A 20,310-nucleotide genomic window follows, 5' to 3' on the forward strand; every position below is an offset into this window, starting at 1 on the left:
TTAGCCAATGTACTGTCTAAAGACAAAACAGTACAGTATGAAAAGGAGATATACATACCCCAGCTTTGGGGAAGCAATTCTTATCCTGCAGCATGTTTATGCTATCCAGTATGTGTACTTCAAAAACAAATCCTCCCAAATTATCACTCTTTATACCAGATTCCTTTACAAGTTAAGAAAGCACTGTATACATCACTTAAGATTAAAATTTACCTGTCACCTTTTTATCTTGTAGCTTTCCTTATTTTTGTTTTGGATACTGCATTGCAGATCAGTTGCCTGTGAAGGGGTCTTCCAATCTGTACAAGGGCATTGGTTCTCAACCAGAAATATGTATAACCCTTGGGGTATGTTGAGGTTTTTCAGGAGTATATCAACTCATCTAGATATTGCCTAGTTTTACAACAGGTTACATACAAGTCAGTACAAAATAAAATTTCATACGTTCCCTTGATTGCAAATGGCGAACTGCAGACAATGGAAGCCACGAGGCTCCGAGGCTACAGAGCTGGTAAGTGAACAAACCAGAACAGCCTGGTAGCAGCTTTCTCAGAGTGACCACTCTGAGAAACACTGAGGTAATAAACATTTGTTAATACTGTGCTGTGTATTATATGCTAAAATGTAAGTGCAATATTTGTATTCCACTTGATTCATTTTATAATTATGTGTTAACAATGAAATAGTAAGCAATTTTTCAGTAATTGTGTGCGGTGACACTTTTGTATTTATGTCTGATTTTGTAAGCAAGTCGTTTTTAAGAGAGTCAAAACTTGGGGGGTACACAGTATAAATCAGAGTCCTGAATGGGGTACAGTAATCTGGAAAGGCTGAGAGTCACTTTATGAGGGTGTAGAACATGCAACTTTTACATTTGATAGGTATCGCATTCACCCATGCTAAATGTCAAATTTAGTTTTTCATAATATTGTTAGATACGTATTTATTGATGTACGCAAGCAGGATGAACATAATTGCCCACTGGCTGGATATGTACAATATTAATAGGATATGCCCTATGAATAACATTGGCCAACAGTCCCTTACCTGAGGTCATGATTTCTTTTAAATAAGGATGGCACCTTTGCCAACTTGACACATGTAGCAGAGGTAAGAGAATGTATGCGAGAATTATACTGTTCCAACAAACTGTAAATGACAAGCTATAAGTAATGCAATTAAAACTATTATTCCCTGTAAGATACTTAAAGCTTTAAACGCATCTTTTATTCAAGCACAGCAAGTTGTTATTTTAAGATCATTATCGATAAGATTATTTAGAGTTTGTTTTGCTTTGGTCATGTTGTTTGAGTTTTTTCAATTTAAGTGATTTTTAAATGTAAGTGTAGTCCCCTTACTAAAGGGGCCTCTGTTTTATTCTGAAAAGACCCTGTGTGCTACAATCCAGACTACAATTCCCATGAGCCCTTGGGAAAAAACAGGAAGGAAGGACTCTTGTGTGAGAGAAGACTGTCTCTCTCCATGTGCTTGAAGAAAGAGGCCTAGCAGTCTGGAACTCTGCCTTGCAGTTTGGAACCAAAGGGGGAGCCAGGCTGCTGCCAAGGACGTTGATCCAGTGCAGGGGCTGTTGGATGCAGCTACAGACCGTTGCCTGTTGGAACTGGGAGTTCGCAGGCTGCTTTCTATAGGCACAGCATGAGGCAGTAAGTTTTGGGCCTTGTTGGAAAAGTGCTGCCTGGGACAGAGCTGCTGTTTAGCCTGGACCAAATCCTCACTACAGCTGCAACGTCAGCGCGCCAACGCAAGCAAGTGTCTGGGTCTGAGTCCAGGGGTGTGCACACTCTGGGGTGGGGTCACTATTAGTACAAATGGTAGCAGTATAAGCTTCAATTATTGTTGTGTGTTTTGTTAATGCTATTCATTTCTAATTCTGTTAATCCCTGTTTATTTAAGTTAAGTAAAGATTGTTTATTTTAAAGTATTCTATTAGATGTATATGATTTGTAGTTGTTGTTTTGGATCCATATTATAGTTGGAATGAGTATATTCCTGGAGGCTCTCAAGGCACACCAGTGTGTGTACAAGGCTAGCCAGGTGGAGGCACCACCATTTTACATTCATTGCCAGCAAGGGACTGCAGCAAGCGGGTGGATAGGGCTTTCCCCAACTAAACACCATCACCACTGGGGTGCTCAGGATCTCTTTGGGGTTAAAACATCAGGCACCCAGGCACACCTGTGAGTGTGACCTGCTCCCCAGTAACCCGGGGAGGAAAAAGGGGGTTACATAAGGTTAGTGGATTAATATGTTTATTAAAATAGGTATTTTTAATTATTTTGATATCGAGTTGCTAGTATCATAGTAACAGAATGCTTCACAAATAAAGAGTTTATAATCCTAACCTCTCTTTGTGTTAAGAAAAATAGCATTATCCCAGTGTCTGAGGGCTCCTCTAGTAACACACTGCCATAATTGCAATCAGCAAAGGTCTCTTCTCAGATATGGGAGCCAGGGTGGCTGGCCTTACCTTAAAGGCTTAGGATTCCAAAATGTTTTGAGCCGGCTTGTATTCATCAACTTTCACTGCATGCTGCAGGGACTATTTATTTCACTTGGCTTTTGAATGTGAGGTATGGACACGAGAACATAGGCCAACATATAGAGATGCTATTTGATTGAGCTGCTGCTTAGCAGAAGAGATGAACTGACAGAACTTGCACATTTTGGTTTTGACGGGGCTTTCTGAGCCTGTGGATCAGACTTTTTAGTTTAAATCAAAGAAATTAAATGTATACAGACGGGGAAACAGAGGCTAGATTTGCAGTCATATAAGAAACATGCAGGACAGTTGGGAAAAGAAAGCAGATTGCTAGAATTCCAGTCCCATTGCCTTATTCATAAAACTATCCTTTTTCATGGAAGAAGCCAACTAGTGGTCACTGGAGAAAAATCCTGTTTATTAATAAAGTGACTGAACTCATGCACATTGCTGAAATTAACATAACACAACTTTTGGATGTGAATTGCTGTAAAGCTATTACAGTAAAACTTGTGTTATCCAGCATGCTCTGGGATTAGGGCATTCCGGTTATCTAAAAATTCCGGTTATCTGAAGATCCCATCAACCTAGGAAAAACCAATGGACAATAATAGTAAAACTCAAGTTTTTAGTATTGGTAGTTTTGTCGTGTGAGGCAGTTGATCTCACATTTCTATTTTGAGTTAAGATGATTAGTACTTCGTAAATAAAAAATTGTTAAGCCAATCATTGTAAACCAAACCAGGCCTGTATGCCTTAAAATGTGATCGTATTGTCGCTGGTTAACGAAGTTTTCTGATTAACAGAAGTTTTCTGCTTAACAGAGTGCTGGATAACAAAGGTTTCACTGTACTAAGTTATAATGCACTAATTAATAACTTTATAGAAATACTGATAAGTGAGAAGTGAAGGGGAAATACTATTCAATTTACATCTGTAGATAGCTAAATGAAATGATAATGGACCAAGGCCCATCCCACTAAACCCTTCAAGAACGTGTGCCCAAACACAAAATTTTAGTTTTAGGGACTGCAATTCAGACAAATAAGTGCTGGGATGGGACAGAGTGTCCGTCAGTAGTATTGTTTCAGTCTACACAATAGAGGAACAGTTAGATGGTGGCAGTTTAGTGGAAACAAATGAGGAAGGAGATTGGGATGTAAAAAAATTGGGGGACAGTGGCCTATGATTAGTGCCAAATCCAATGGGTTGTTGTCCAATGCCTTCCTGGGCTGTTGCCTTACGCAGCAGTGAACTTGTTGTCACGGCCCCCTTTTAGGACTAGACTGGTGTGAGAGAGCACAAGCTCAAATGGTATGCTAGGTCCAAGGAGGTGAAAACTCAGTACAATAGAAATCAGAGAATTCCTAAATTAGGCTTTGTTGGAACCTGGATTAAGGTTTATGTGGTGTTTATGAGGGAGCTGTAGATAGTTAAACAAAAAAAATAGACTTCCTCAAATTGATTTTTTCATTTAACTATCTGCAGTAGTTCTGTAGCCCACTCCAGCAGGGAGAGGGTTACAAACTAGTTAGGAGAGGCTTGCGCATCCTTGGCCAAGGCGTGAGGAGCAATAGGCCAACCTGGGCTAGGCTGGGCCATATAAAGGCTGCAGGGCTGAGAAGAGCTCATTTTTGCTCTGGCCAGGAAAGAAGTAGGAGCACCTGGAGGGAGCAGTGCTGGGCAGACTCAAGGGAGCTGGAGAGAGCTCAAGTCTCTTACATGTCAGGGAGGAAGGAAGGTAGAGAAGCAGGGATGAGGCTGCTGGAGAAAAGAGGCAGGGTGGCTACAGAGCCCTACAGCTGGCAGCCAGGAGTGCAGCCCTGCTGGTGGTGGTGGGCTGGGAGTGCTGCTGTGGGACTTGGTGTGCTCCTGTGGGGCTGTGCTCTGGGGCTCTGCATCCACCCTGCCTCTTCCCTCGAGCGCTCCACTCCCAGCTTGGTCAATGGCATCTGCTGCCATCCAAGTGCAGCCCCACAGATGGTTGGCAGCAGAGTGCATTAACCAAACAGGCACAGGTGGGAAAGAGTGCACTCAGGGGAAGAGGCAGAGTGTGTGTGTGCATACATGACAATGTGCTACCTTTCCTGAAACTCAAGTTGCTAATTCCTTGGTGACAATGTCCTCTTCCCTCTTAGCATCTGCAAGTATATGGCTGAGCAGAACTTACTACAGCAGATGCCTGGTACCTTGTATGGTGCTGCTCTTCCAGGACAGAGGCTGGAATACTCAGCAGAGAACACACATCAATTCTGGTGGAAAGCGGAGATACCTACAGGCAATAGTTATGGAAGATCTGAGCTCATCCATTTCCACTTGCCTGTTGTCAAGGCTCCATAGAAGAATGATAGCATAGATCTGTTTTCTGCTGTAGGCTAGGTCCCTCATCTGCCATGCTAGAAGAACTTCTCTGTAATATACTAGATTAACTTTCCCTTTACCACTTTGACACACATAAGTGGTAATCTATAATGTAGATTGAACTGCAATTTATGCATCCCCAAAAGGGGAATATACTGCATTAAATAGTTATTGGCCTCTTCTGTGCCTTTTATTCCTGCAGATGGCTGAGCTCTCACTGAGGAAGGGAGAGGGATTTTGCTGAGGTTTGTGGTTTATTTGCAAGCCTGCTCCCTTCTGCACCATAGAACAGTGGAGACCATAAGCTCATGTACGTGAAAGTCCTTATATTTACAAAATTGTTGACTACTTTGTACCGTGCTGTTAGTGAGTGGGGCAAGCACCTTGCTAACAATTAGCTTCACACTAATAAATATAGCAAAGAACTGACTGGACTCTGGAGAGGTTATTGGTATGGACTCTCAACCCCTGATCAGAGATCTGCTGTCTGAACTGTTAAACAAAAATAAAGGTTTGCCTGGGATTTACTGAATTTCTGATGAACTAGAACCAAGATTGTGCGTTTATGTGGCTCTCAGAGCCATGTATTATTCCAGGTGAGTAAAGCCCATAGTAATTTACAACTGGAAAGCAAATGTTCAGTAAAGCTGTAGACAACTTTAAGTCTACAGGGAATTAATGTTATCCTATAATGATAACAATGGCTGTGAAGGGGGATGTCTTTATGAAGAAGTAATAAAGCATAACAATAAGAGAACTTGCTACCAATTCAGCATGTGGCAGCAATTGGTTGTAGGTTGTGAACAGTCACAATAATATCTGTGGAGTCACTTTGAGCTAGGTTTTCAGATTTATTCTCCTCATGCTTACATAGATCCATTCAAGAAATTGAATAAAATCAATGAAATTCCCTAAAGCATTAAGTTTTTAATTTAATATCTGTGCTGGGAACATATGTGCATATTCATATGTCAGAGTTGGCAAATCTGATTACTCTGAGCATTACATCCTTGTACAATGACTCAAGCATCTGAAGGGTTATCTACATCATATAGTTCTATTATAAAGGCAGAAGGGGCCTGACTCTGCTGCAGCTTGCACCCATTTCAGGTAGGAGTGATTCTGCTGATTTCAATCAAGTGTCATTGTTATATCATTGCTACATACCAGTGTAAGTGAGAGCAAAACTAGGCCCACTGTGTAAAATCTAATACAGTCCCTTAAAGATAATGAGAGGAAGTTGAAATGTTATTGAATAAAATATGAAAGCTTTTTGGCTTACTACCATGGTACTTTATTTTATAAGTTCATTACTGAGAAGTGATTTTCCTCCTAGTGCTGTATATTAAATATCCTATAACTTTAGTCATGCGTGAAGAGGAGTCAAAAATGTAAAAATTGAACTGAACTAAACATTGTAAAAATATTCCAAGTGATAAGTAGTCACTAGTGTCTATAAAGAAAAAGTTTCTACTTCTGAGTGGTGTGAGGAATGTGTGTATTTTGGATATAAGCAAAGTCTTACATGTTGTTTGGGGGAGATTTGTTACGTAAATTGGAGGAAGTTACTGTATGAACTAACACACTTTTTTAGTAACTGGATTTTCAATTAGAAAATTTCTTTTGGACATTGTTTCATTTCCAGAGCTGTCTTTATTCTCATAGGGTATGTCTACACTACCCCGCTAGTTCAAACTAGCGGGGTAATGTAGGCATACCGCACTTGCAAATGAAGCCCGGGATTTGAATTTCCCGGGCTTCATTTGCATAAGCGGGGAGCCGCCATTTTTAAAACCCCGCTGGTTCGAACCCCGTGCAGCGCGGCTACACGGGGCTCGAACTAGGTAGTTCGGACTAGGCTTCCTATTCCGAACTACCGGTACACCTCGTGGAATAGGAAGCCTAGTCCGAACTACCTAATTCGAGCCCCGTGTAGCCGCGCTGCACGGGGTTCGAACCAGCAGGGTTTTAAAAATGGCGGCTCCCCGCTTATGCAAATGAAGCCCGGGAAATTCAAATCCGGGCTTCATTTGCAAGTGCGGTATGCCTACATTACCCCGCTAGTTCGAACTAGGAGGGTAGTGTAGACATACCCATAGAGTGAGTATTTCTCTGTTAGTATTTCTCCGCAAATATGCTCGAGCTGACATTGTCAGCAAACAACATATAAAATACAACCTCAGTCATGCAGAATGCAATGCTATACACAGCCTCAAAAACAATTCTAATGTCATAATCAAAGAGGTTGACAAAGGGGGTGCTTTAGTCATCATGAGCAGAACAGATTATGAACAGAAGGTGACCAGACAACTCACCAATACCAGATTCTACAAGCCTCTCTCCTGTGATCCCAGTAAAGAATACCAAAAAAAACCCCAAACCAACCAACCAAACCCCCCTCCCCCCAAAAACCAAACCCTGAAACAACTACTCAAGAAGCTCTATGATGCTGCTCAGGACCAAATTTACACTAACATTCCCTCTAATCCCCTACCAGGAGTTTTCTATCTGCTACCCAAGATACACAAACCTGGAAATCTCAGACGACCCATCATCTCAAGCACTGGCACACTTACAACAAGATTATCTGACTATATTTACTCTCTCCTGAGACCCTATGTTACCAGCACTCCTAGCTACCTTTGTGATACCACTGACTCCCTGAGGAAACTACAAAACACCAGTAATCTACCTGAAAACACCGTTCTGGCCACCATGGACGTAGAAGCTCTTTACACCAACATTCCACATGAAGATGGATTACAGGCTGTCAGGAACACCATCTCCGATGACAGCACTGCACACGTGATTACAGAGCTCTACTTTGTCCTCACCCACAACTACTTCTGAATCAGAGACAATTTGTATCTTCAAGTCAGAGGCATACTCACGGGCACCTGCATGGTACCATAACATGCCAATATCTTTATGGCTGACTGTGACTGTCCCCTGTGTGTGAGCACCCCACCCGGGTCAGGGACGGGGGCCCTGTGAGCCCAACTGCCCACTGTCTCTTGTCTCCTCCCGGGTTTTGCCTTTTCCACTCCTCACGGGGCTGGGGGTGAAGAGGGACCTGGGCCCTCCCTCTCTACTGGGTCCCAACCCGGGGCCCTAAGTGCAAGGTCAACACTTCCCTGCACAGCTGACGGGGTGCATTCCTAAAACACGTCAGCCCATGGGCGCCACAAGGACCCTGCCCCGGGCTTCTTCCTTCCCCCCACTGTGCCCTGGCTGGTGGCCTCCAGCTCCCCAGTGCCTACTGTGGTTCTGTAGCCTGCTCATTTTCGACACCTCATTAATATGTATAATCAATCATTAATATGTATGATTTGTTATGAATATGTATTAACTATATTCATATTCAGTTAGAAGTTTCTAGGAGTGTTGCACACAGCACGCAAGTAGCTGCACATGTCACACTGTGCTGCTGCATGCAGCACACTGATCCAGGCTGTTACAACTTGTTTATCAAAGCAATCAATCAGGGACCCTTGTTTTCCTGTACAGGGTCCAATGATTTTAAAGATAAAGTTCATGAATATTTATGAGAAGGGTGCTTTGAAGACCTGGCTAACAGTTGTCTGTGTTCGTTCGCACCACTTTTGTCCCTGCTTGTCTCCTGTCTATGTCAGTCTATAGTTAGTTAGGGTTAGCTAGATTTTGTCATCGAGTGTGTCCGTTAGGATTAGTGCGTCGGTTCACCGCACCAGTAGCCGGGTACTTGTTCGTGATGGGAGCGTTGAGTCTAGCTAGTCAGGTTTTGTTTCCAGGTGTTAGGGATAGGTAGCTGTCTATCATCGGTTCCTGCTGAAGAGCAGAAGCCACCTGAAGATCAGCACCAGGCTAGTCTTCTCCAGTGATTCCTGCGCCTAGGAGCGAAAGGCCCCAGACGAGGATCATCACCACCTGCATGCACCACACCCGTCCCCAGGGTCTCCGAGGGATCGCCTCTCTGTTCCTCAATAAGGGCTCGGAAGGAGCCTAAGGCTTGAGGTCGAGAGCACCGCAGAGGGTCACTGCTGTGAGGGATCTCCTCCTTGTCTTTCACCAGAGGCTTTTAATTAGCCAAAGGCTTGAGAGATAGGAGCTTCTCACCCACTGTCAATTATTGTATTTTGTGTAACCGAGTTTTTTGGGGTATTTTTCTATCTTCTTTCCTTCTTGGGGTTGGGATAAAAAGTGTTTACCTGCTTTTCCTTGTGCTTTTAAAACTTTTACAATATATGGTTTGGCCCCTTTAAAGTGAGCAACGTTTTCATTTACTGCGGCATTCTTGGGAGAGCAAACACCTATGATAGATGAGGTTTGGTGGTATCTGCAACTTCCACTGAGGCTTTAATTGACTTAATCAGATGCAAATTTAGGCCTTAGTTATCCTCAGTGTAACAGTTCCTGGTGCCAGTTCCACAGTCTGGCCTCCGGCACCTCTCCTGGGGCCTTGCTGGAAGGCGGCGTCTCCTGTCCGAGATTCACCGTCCACCTGCCACGGACTCCCAGCCATGCCCCTTCCCTGGCGCTGGCAGGCCCTTTTGAATTGGCTCACCAGACGCGATGCTGATCGGTGGCCCCGCCCACTCCGTCATGCGGGGCTTCCCCACGTCACTTCCGGGCAGCCGCCCGCAGCCTCCGCTCAGTCTGGCAGTATGCTGGGGACAGAGCTCGTGTTGTTGGTGCTGCCCTGGCTGGGTGAAGGCTCTTCGCCGCGCCTTGGCATGGCGGCCGCATCTGGCCCCTCAGGCTCGCCGCCCCCTGCGCGGCCCACCGCGACCCCCCCTTCTGGCCAGCCATCAGCAGCCTGTCACACTGACCTTGAACAACTTTTCCTCAGATCTTGCCCCCTCACACTCTTATTCTACTTATGCTACATCGATGACATCATCATCATATGTACCCACGGGAAAGAGACCCTTGAAGAATTTCACAGGGATTTCAACAACTTCCATCCCACCATCAACCTCAGCCTGGATCAGTCCAAACAAGAAATCCACTTCCTTGACACTACAGTACAATTAAATGATGGACAAATTTCCACCACCTTGTACTGGAAACCTACTGACTGCTACACTTACCTTCATGCCTCTAGCTTCCATCCCAGACACATTTCTCAATCTATTGTTAATAGCCAAGCCCTAAGATACAACCAGATTTGCTACAATCCCACGGACAGAGACAAACACCTATAAATCCTCTGTACAGGATCTATACAGAACATTCTTCAAACTGAAATACCAGCCCAGAGAAGTGAAAAAAATAGATCAACAGAGCCAAAAAAGTACCCAGACATGAACTACTTCAAGACAGGCCCAAAAGAGAAAACAGAAGTGTCATCACCTACAGTCCATCTACAACCTAACTTGGAAAATGACCCCTCACTCTCACAGGTCTTGAGGGGGAAAGGCTAATTCTTGCCTACAGACAACCCCCTAACCTCAAACAAATTCTTTCCAGTAACCACGCAACACACCTCCATCATAATCATCCAGGAACCCACCCCTGCAATCAGCCCTGGTTTCAACTCTGCCCACACACCTACACAAGTGATTTCATCACTGGACCCAACCACATCAGCCATCAAATCATAAGCTCATTTAACTGCACATCCACTAATGGGATCTATGCCATCAAATGCCAGCAATGCCCCCACTGCAATGTATATTGGCCAAACTGGACAGTCTCTACGGGAAAGAATTAATGGACACAAATCAGATATCCTAAAAGGCAACACACAAAAACCTGTTGGAGAACACTTGAATCTTCCTGGACACTCATTAATGGATCTCCAAGTCACCATTTTGTTTCTGACCAATTCCGCAAGCCAAATACACAGAGAAGGGGTGGAACTTAACTTCATTCACAAGTTTAATTCTCATGCAAATGGCATGAACCGGAATATCAGATGACTCACACATTATGTTCCACATCTTATCTTCCACATTGTTTGGTGGGAACAACCAAACAATGAAGGTGCTAATGGTACTTCATGTCTGTGTAAAATCTGGTGTTGGTCATCTTCCTTTCCAAGTGCAAACTAATGGTTCTTATCAGCCTCTTGTAACTATTTCATCTTTAAGTTGCTTCTAGAGTATTTATTGTTTTTTAAGTTTTTCCTGCTATAGACTAACTTGGCTACCCATTTAATATTTTACAGCGCACATATAGGCTAGAGCCGTGGTCCCCAACACGGTGCCCGCGGGTGCCATGGCGCCCGCGGGGGCATTTGCATGCGCCCGCCAGGTGCTCAGGGCTGGCCTGGCCCCGGGCACATGGCGCGGCGCTTGCGGGGAGTGTCGGCCCCGGGCGCACGGCGCTTGCGGGGGGGAGGGCGGGAAGTGCCGGCCCCGGGCGTGCGGCGCTTGCGGGGGCGAGGGGAGGAAGCGCCGGCCCTGGGCGTGCGGCGCTTGCGGGGGGGGGGGGGGGAGGAAGCGCTGGCCCCGGCCCCGGGCGCGCGGCGCTTGCGGGGGGGGGGGTGGGGAGAGGAAGCGCTGGCCCCGGGCGCGCGGCGCTTGCGGGGGAGGTGGGGGGAGCGGCGGCCCCAGGCGCGTGGCTATGGGGGGGCCCCGGGCATGCGGCTATGGGGGGGTGCCCCCGGGCGCGCAAGTGTCCCCACCTCCTGGCGCCTGGCGGGCGAACGGCCACGCCCCCGGCGCCCGACAACCTCAAAAGGTTGGGGACCACTGGGCTAGAGCCTCAGTTCTGGCTCATCAGCCATTGGTGCAGTCCTTGGGGATTGTGAGAAGATGGCAGCTTTAGACTACATTTATGCCTCCTAAGCTCTCAGATATCAGGGTTGGTGCACATCAGAGAAGTCACAACGCTCATAGTAACATTTTTCTGACTTTTCATTCTCTTTTCTTCCTTACAAATCTGTGTTTTTCCCCGTCCCTCTACCCAAATTGAAAGATTAGTTGGTAACACCTCCTTTTCCCTTTCTATATGCTATTTTTACAGTAGAATAATTTAGAATAATGTTTTACCTTGGTTGCATGTTTTGAGATGAACAATTGATTTTTTAGCGTAATTTTTGGAGAATGGCGATATTAGAAGAGTGAAACAACCAGCAGTGAACTGGTAAAAGATCTGGAGCAGAATTTTGGAGAAAAATTCTTAGCACTCTGGCACAATATTTATTTTTAGTTATGAATCTAAAAGTACTATCAAAATATTCTGAAATCAGTTTTTAGCCACTAATAACAATTTGTTGAGGATACATGCAGTGGAATAGATTCCAGCTTGCTCTTCAGTAGCTGTATTAGCTCTGCAGACCTGGCAGTAGCAATGGATTGTTGGTGTCAATAAACACAAACATGACTTGGTAGCTACCTGAGGAGCAGATATGGAAAGTAACATGGACCATATCTTAAGTACAGATGCCTTAGCAGCAGCCAGGGCATGACACAAATTGCAAAATTCATGCAAGAAAGCCTCTTCAGACTGTATTCATTTCCAAAAATAGACATTCAAAAAGTGTTATTAAAATAGAAGCAATCTCTAGTGAAATCTGTAGCTTTACTGCACTGTCTCATTGTCTGCTTTGCTTTCTGGGTCAGAAGGTTCTACACTCCACTTCTCCTAGGTGCAGTTGTTTTTTCCAGTTCAAATTATGTTCTATATAAATATGATGTGACAGTTGTGAAATGAAGTTAGGCTTTCTCTCAGCAGGTTTCCAACTTGCCTTATCAAAACAGCACACATTTTAAGTCTTTATGCATGTGTGGGTACTTCAGATCAGAATTAGGAAGGGTTTTTGTGTGTGTGAAGTGGATACAGCCATTGTAACAGTTGGACAGATGCCTGAACTGAATTCAGAGGAATGTCTTCTAGTTACTGTGAGCTAGATGAACACAACAGAATTTTCAGCTCAAAGGCACACATTTGAATTTTGGTGACGGAGGAAATGTTTTAATTGTAAAGCAATAATAGTAATGTCCCAAATACTAAGGTAAATTACTAGACAAAGGAAGGCTCACTCTCTTCACACTTCTCCGTTAGTTAAGAAAAGTAAGCATATATTTAAGCTTGTCAGTTGGAGTTGATGTCCCCTAACTATCCTACTCTACTAAGAGGGAATTTTTCTAAGGCACTGTAATGAGGAGCACCAGGATTTGGTGGTCCCCTGTTGGAGGCCTCTGTTACACCCTTTCTTAAGAAGCAGTGAGGTGGGAGAAAAAGAGCAACAAAATGAGTCCTCTAGACCAGGGGTTCCCAAACTTTTTGACACGGGGACCAGTTAATCCATTCATGAACTTTTGGAGGACCAGTAATGCTCATTTGCATATTCATTAATCAAATGATGAATATTCAAATAAGTTGTTTCTGGTCCTCCCAAATCTCCCAGTGCCAGCTTTAGCAAAGCTTTTGATATGGTCACCCACAATATTCTTGCCAGCAAGTTAAGGAATATGGATTGGATAAATGGGCTGTAAGACAGGCAGAAAGCTGGTTAGACCAGGGTTTCCCAAACTTTTTACTTTAATTGGAACCCTTTTTTTTCAGTTCTGCTTTTTGTAGCCCAAAAATATAAACACATGAAAAACAAACTGAGAAAATACCAGACATATAACACGTCTGGTATTTTCTCATTAGGCAAGTTGTATTATTACTAGATGTATCAGTTTGTAGTTTTGAACTGCCTGGCTGGTAAATGTGCTCAGGCTGCATGAGTGTGTCTACCAGCCAGATAGTTCGCAACTACTCGAGGGGTGTGTGTGTGGGGGAGAGGGGGGAAGAACAGTAGAATCCCTGTGCTGGACTAACTCGTGATTGGGGGGGGGGGGGAGGAGCGAACAGGATCGGGTCAGTCCCACTCCCTGCAGGCCGATTCATTCCTCCCCCCTGATCCCCTTGCTACGCCTCTGGCCAGCTCCACTTCCCCCAACCCCCTCCCAGGCAGCCAGTTCTCCCCCACTTCTCCTCCCAATCTCCCTTGGCCAGCTCTGCTGCCTGCATTCAGCTCTCCTTCCAGTGGCCACTTCTCCCACCCCATCCACATCTTCCCCGGCCAGCTCCCTGCCCCCAACCTCCCCCCCCCCGGCAGCCCTGCTTCCTCTGGCCCCCCAATCTCCCCAGCCTGCCCTGATTCCCCCATCCAGTTCTGCTTCTGGTGGTCAACTCTCCCCTACTCCTCACCCCAGAATCCCCTGGCACCTTCCCTTAGCCCTGCACCCTCCTGGTGCCTCCCTTTGCCCTCTTTTTCCCGAATACCCACCCCCTCACCAGTCTCTGCCCCATTCCCCTCCGTGCCCCTCTGTGCCCTCACATACGATTTGCTCCATCCTGACCTTCCTCATGCCCCCCCTTCTCTCCAGCCTCCTCCCAGCACCTCCCCCTACAGTCCCCAGTGCCCTTCCCCTTTCCTCTCCTCTCCCAGCATCCCCCTGTCCCCCCTCCCACTGACACCACCCCTCCTGCCCTTTCCCTCATTGTCTGCACTTAGCCCCCTGGCATTTGTGTCTCCCGCAACCCCTGTCCCTTGGTGCCTTCCCTCCCCTCGCCTCTCCTCCGCCGCCGCCCGAGCCGGTTCCCCCTCTTCTCCTTCCCCGGGGTGGGGCCGGGGGCCGCTCTCAGGCCCCGGAGGCCGAACCCGGAGCCAGCCAGGCCCCGCCACGTGCCTCGCGTGGGTTTCAAAACCCCGGGCCGTGACATCACGTCACGCCTGGGCGTCCTCCCCACCCACGTGCAACGCGGTGCATGCGTGGCAGGTGGCGAGGAGGAGCCACGCGCGGCAGGGAGTCCAGGGCTGAGGGGGACGTGCAGGGGGGCCGGCAGGGGGGGGATCCGTGTCCCGCTCCAGGCAAAGCCAGGGAGAGACCCAGCCCTGCACAGCGCTGGAGCGGGGCCCGGCTCTTAACTCGCCGTCACTTCCGGGTGCAGGGACATGGGGCCCGGTTCGACCGATGGGGCCAATTGGTGTAAGGGCGGCAGCCGCCAGGCATGCTGGGGACCGGCATTTTTTTTTTCTGAGGCCCGGTAGCGGCCGCGGACCATAGTTTGGGAAATGCTGCTCTAGACCTGCCTAAGGAAGCGTCATGGGAGCAGATATCTTGGAAGCCAGTGACACTTGCTCCCTCAAGGGCTACTAAATGCCCCACTTGTGGAGATAAGATTAACATCTACACAGAACAGGGCATTCTCAGCTTTTGCTCCCAGGCTGTGAAATTCTCTTCCTTGGGATATTCGCATAGCGCCAACGCTAGCGTTTCAGCGTCAGGCTAAAGCCACCTTTTTTCCTCATGATTTTAATGTTTGAGTCTGTATGTGTGTGTTCTTCCTCTCTTTATGTTTTTAGCTGGTTATGTCCCTCTGGGGTCTCATATTTTAAATTCTCATATTTTAAATTTTTATATATATTTGTATTTTTGTTTTTGTAAGCCACCTTGAATATTTTAAATAGAAAGGCAGGGTAAAAATATTTAAATAAATAAATATAAATAAAATAAATAAGATAACGGAAGGTAAGAAACCTAGACCAACATTTTCTAAGTCTAGGTACCTAAAAGAGTGGGCTAATTTTCAGAAGAGCTGTATGCCTACAGATATTAAATTATAAGCAAGTGTCTTAGATGTTAGGTTCCTTAGATGTTAAATTATAAGCAACTGCCTTTTTGGAACCCATGTTTTTAAATGTTGGTAGTCACCCTTTGCTGCTAAACAGTCCATGGAAATCCATGCAGAAAATACCATCTGTGCTGCTGAATGTGCTAGCTTTGTCCTCATTCAACCAATCCCAGTTGATGGATGGCATCATGGCAGGTGTGGTGAAGTAGCAGCAAAAGGGTTAAATAGTCTATTCATCATTGTGCCTCTCCTTAGCTCCACATTATGAGATGAGAGAAGATTGGTATGCTTGATGCAATACTAGTTTTATTATATCTGAACAAGAAAAGAAGTTATACAGTGAGCTTTCGCTGTATTATCAGGCTCTGCATTAATCAAAAAAAGCAAACCTAAACCAAATAAACACATACACAAAAGCAGTTTCTTTTCCATGGGCAGTGGAGACAGTATTAGCTTTTGGAGGTAACTAAATAGCTGCTGGAAAAAATCATATGGTAAGCTCTCCACCTGATTATTTTATGATTCACGTCTGCAGGAGAATAGTATTTAACATTTACATAACTTTAGAAAATGAGAGTCCTTTTATTTGTGAGCTTTTTTATATGTTCTGTTCATAAATCCTGTTCCATCAAATTCATCATAGTGTTCTTGATCGGTGTTTCAGGATTTTTGTTAGAAAGGCAAAGTGGGTAAGATAATATCTTTTAGTCACAAAGAAGAATGTACAACTCACAGAAAATGAATACTCCTGTGGCACCATAGGGTACGTCTACACTGCAAGCTTCTTTTGAAAGAAGCTTTTTCGAAAGAGCTCTTTCGAACAAGTTTCTTTTGAAAGAGAGGATCCACACCTCAAAACTGGATCGAAAAAGCGATCTGTTTCTTCGAAAGAGAGCATCCAGAATGCATGGATGCACTCTCGAAAGAAAGCCCTGATTGCTATTCACAGAATGGCCACCAGGGCACCTGTGCTTTTTTCAATTACAGGCAGTCCCCGGGTTACGTACAAGATAGGGACTGTAGGTTTGTTCTTAAGTTGAATCTGTATGTAAGTCGGAACTGGCGTCCAGATTCAGCCGCTGCTGAAACTGATCAGTTTCAACAGCGGCTGAATCTGGACGCCAGTTCCGACTTACATACAGATTCAACTTAAGAACCCCAGGTGTCCCCAAGTCAGCTGCTGCTGAAACTGATCAGCAGCTGATTCCAGGAAGCCTGGGGCAGAGCAACTCTGCCTCGGGCTTCCTGTAGTCAGCCGCTGGTCAGTTTCAGCAGCGGATGACTTGGGGACGCCTGGGGCAGAGCAGCTGGGGGGCTGCTGGGTTGCTCCAGTAGCGCCGCTCCTCGGCGCTACTGGAGCAACCCAGCAGCCCCCCAGCTGCTCTGCCCCAGGCGTCCTGATTCAGCTGCTGCTGAAACTGACAAGCAGTGGCTGAATCAGGACGCCTGGTGCAGAGCAGCTGGGGTGCTGCCGGGTTGGTCCAGTAGCGCCGAGGAGCGGCGCTGCGGGACCAACCCAGCAGCGCCCCAGCTGCGGGACCAACCCAGCAGCGCCCCAGCTGCTCTACCCCATGCGTCGTCGGCGAGAAAAGGCTGGTCTGCTGGGGGGCGGCACTAGCTGCGCGCCCCCCCAGCAGACCAGGGAGACGCGGGTGGCGGGACCCCCGAGATGCGCTGCGGTCCCGCCCTCATCCTCCGCGGCTTTGCTCCGCGTCTCCCTGGTCTGCTGGGGGAGGGGGCTCCCCCCAGCAGACCTGGGAGACGCGAAGCAAAGGCGCGGAACACGCGGGCAGCGGGACAGCCCAGACGCGCCGTGGCTGTCCCGCTGTAGGCATCCTCCAAGGCTTTGCTCCCCGTCTCCCTGGTCTGCTGGTCAGACCAGGGAGACGCGGAGCTCGCGGGCAGCGGGACAGCCCAGATGCGCCGCGGCTGTCCCGCTGCGGGCGTCCTCCGCGTCTTTGCTTCGCGTCTCCCTGGTCTGACCAGCAGACCAGGGATATGGGGAGCAAAGCCGCAGAGGATGCCCGCGGTGGGACAGCCGCGGCGCATCTGGGCTGTTCCGCTGCCCGCGTGCTCTGCGGCTTTGCTCTGCGTCTCTCTGGTCTGCTGAGGGGGGTGCTCCCCCCCAGCAGACCAGGGAGATGCGGAGCAGCTTTTCTCGCCCCGGAAGACACGGACGGTGGGACCGCGGCGCATCTGGGCATCCCGCCGCTCCTGTCCTCCGGGGCGAGAAAAACCCCGTTCGTAACTGCGGATCCAACATAAGTCGGATCCGCGTAACTCGGGGACTGCCTGTAACTCTTCTTTCAAAAAATGTCCCTGTTCTGCATCCACACACACCTTTTTTCAAAAGAGCTCCTTCGAAAAAGGTATTCTTCCTCATATTTTGAGGTTTACTGATGTTGAAAAACCGCTGCGTTCTTTCGATTGAATTTTGAAAGAATGCGATTGCAGTGTGGATGCAGGTGAAGTTTTTTTGGGAAAAAGGGCAGTTTTTTCTAAAAAACAATGTAGTCTAGATGTATGTCTACACAGCAAAGATATTTTGAAATAGCTATTATTTCTAAATAACTTCCCTAGCGTCTATACAGCCAAACCGCTATTTTGAAATTAATTTGAAATAGTGGAGTGCTTATTTCAAATTTGGTAAACCTCATTGTACGAGGAATAAAGCCAAATTCAAAATAGCTAAATCGAAATAAGCGTTGTGTAGATGCTTATTTCGAAATAGGGAGCCTCCAGCCCTTCCCAGGGTGCCTTCGTGGCCACTCTGGACCAAACCAGGAAAACTCCTCTCCACCCCACCCAGCCCTGGAGCCCTTGCAGGGGGAGAGTCTGTTTGGCCACAGGGCCTGTGCCAGCTCCAGGTCTGCCAGCCCAGAGGCCACAGGCGCTGTCCCTGACCCAATTGCCAGCAGGGGTGAGCCAGCCAGTGCCAGCCAGCCCTCCACCGCTCCCCAGAAGCAGTCTGGCAGCTTCCAGGAGCCTGCCAGGGGCCGGAAAAGGCAAGTGCCTTCCTGGTCCAGTGTGGAGATCATGGACCTTATTCACGTTTGGGGGGAATCCTCCAACATCCACGATCTCTGCACTAGATGGAGGAACGTGGCCGTCTACAGACAGATGACTGACAGCCTGGCCACCAAAGGCCACATGCACACCCAGGAGCAGGTGCACATGAAAATAAAGGAGCTGTGGCAGGCATATGCGGGGCAGAGTGGGGGGGGGGAGGTGTAGGGAGGGAAGAGGGAACCCAGGGAGCCCAGGGTCTGCTGTGGCAGGCCTTATGCGGGGCAGAGTGGAGCGGGGGGGAGGGAGGCAAGGAGGGAAGAGGGAACCCAGGGTCCGTGTGTGTGGGCCTTGCTGACCACTGATCATACAGAAACCTGTGCATGTGCCATGCCAGCTGGGGCATGTGGTCCCAGCTGGCTGCCACACAGGGGCCCTGGCCTGTTACCCACACACATGTATGTATGAAGGCACATGGCATGCTCCCGACCCCAGGGAGGGACACTGCACTATACCTTCCCTCCAGATGCCCCCTCTACACAGAGGCAGGGCACATCTCTCCTTCCCCCCCACCACACCCACACTATAGGCAGCACAGGAGCCAGTTCACATGCCCAGGGATAGCAGGACATGATTGTGCGGAGACCTGCCATCCTCGCCTTGCAGAGGGGGGCTGGGCTTCACCCACTGTGTCCCCAGGGATAACTGACCTCTTCTCTTGTTTCTCCACAGCCACACCAGCTGTGAGTGCAGGATGCACCACCCTGCCCAGGACATCCTCCTGCACTCGGGCCAACAGGCTCACCTGGAACCAGGAAGAGTGCCAGAGGCAACACCTGGGATTACTGCGAAGGCAGGTCCACAACCAGGAGCAGTGGGTGCATGAAGACCTGCAGCTGTGGCAGGAGAGCTTGCAGGAGCTGCTTGACCAGGGAGGTGCCATCCACGGCCACCTGCAGACCCTGGTGCAGAGACTGCTGCCTGCTGCCGCTCCAGCCCCTGCGGCCACCCCAGCTCTCACTCCTCCTCCCACTCCTGCTCCCCCTCCTGTTTCTTCCTCCCCCACTGCTCACCCGCCCTACCTTCCATACCCACTCCCTCCCGGGGACGCAGAGGCCCCTGCACCTGCAGTGCTGGGAGATAGGTGGGCCGGCAAGATCCCCAACCCTGTTTCTCCTCCCCCGTTCTCTCCTTGTCTCCCCCTTCCAACTCCCCCCTCCCAGGTTTCCCCTGCCCCTCTCCCATCCTCATTCCCCCCTCGCTCCCGTTATGGTCAATAAAGAGAGTTTGTTTTTTGGTAACGCATGTGTTTTTATTTTACATCAGGAACAGGGATTAGGGAGGGGAAAGTGGAAGGACATGAGGGTGGAATAAGGCATAAGGTCACAGTGGGGCATGCCAGTGAGACTTCACTCTTCCTCCAGGTGTAAGCTCTCCCAACAGGGCTTCCCGGATGTGGACAGCCCCCCTGATGGGCCTCCTGGCTGGCAACCATGCGGGGCTGCACCTAGAGGCCAACTTAATGGTCAGCCTTTGCCATCCAGGCTGGCAGGAAAGCCTCTCCCTTCCTCTCACACAAATTATGGAATACACTAACACGCTGCCACCACGTGTGGAATATGCTGCTAGGATAGGTCCAGGCAGGTGAGGAAGCATCTAAAATGGGCCTTCAACCTTCTGAATGCCCCCTCCATGACAGTGCAGGCCCTGCTGAGCTTGGCATTAAAGGCCTGTCAGGAGGGGTTGAGGTGTCCCATGTAGTGTTTCATCAGCCAGGGTTGTAGAGGATAGGCCGCATCCCCCACCAGGCACACAGGCATGTCCACGTCGCCGACCCTGATGTGGTGGTCGGGGAAGAAAGTTCCGGCATGCAGCCTTTGGCACATGGA

The 20,310-nt window shown here is 48.0% G+C and overlaps 1 long non-coding RNA gene across 1 annotated transcript; it reads left to right on the top strand.

The window, feature by feature from the left end:
• The first annotated feature begins 1,451 nt into the window (after positions 1-1,451).
• Positions 1,452-19,688, top strand: LOC112544796 (uncharacterized). Its single transcript, XR_012901016.1, has 3 exons — positions 1,452-1,664; positions 5,064-5,171; positions 19,154-19,688. It is a non-coding gene; the product is annotated as an uncharacterized LOC112544796 (long non-coding RNA).
• Positions 19,689-20,310: the final 622 nt, after the last annotated feature.

The sequence above is a fragment of the Pelodiscus sinensis genome, chromosome 2 (genome assembly GCF_049634645.1).
Source record: "Pelodiscus sinensis isolate JC-2024 chromosome 2, ASM4963464v1, whole genome shotgun sequence".
In the NCBI taxonomy this organism is placed as follows: domain Eukaryota; kingdom Metazoa; phylum Chordata; order Testudines; family Trionychidae; genus Pelodiscus; species Pelodiscus sinensis.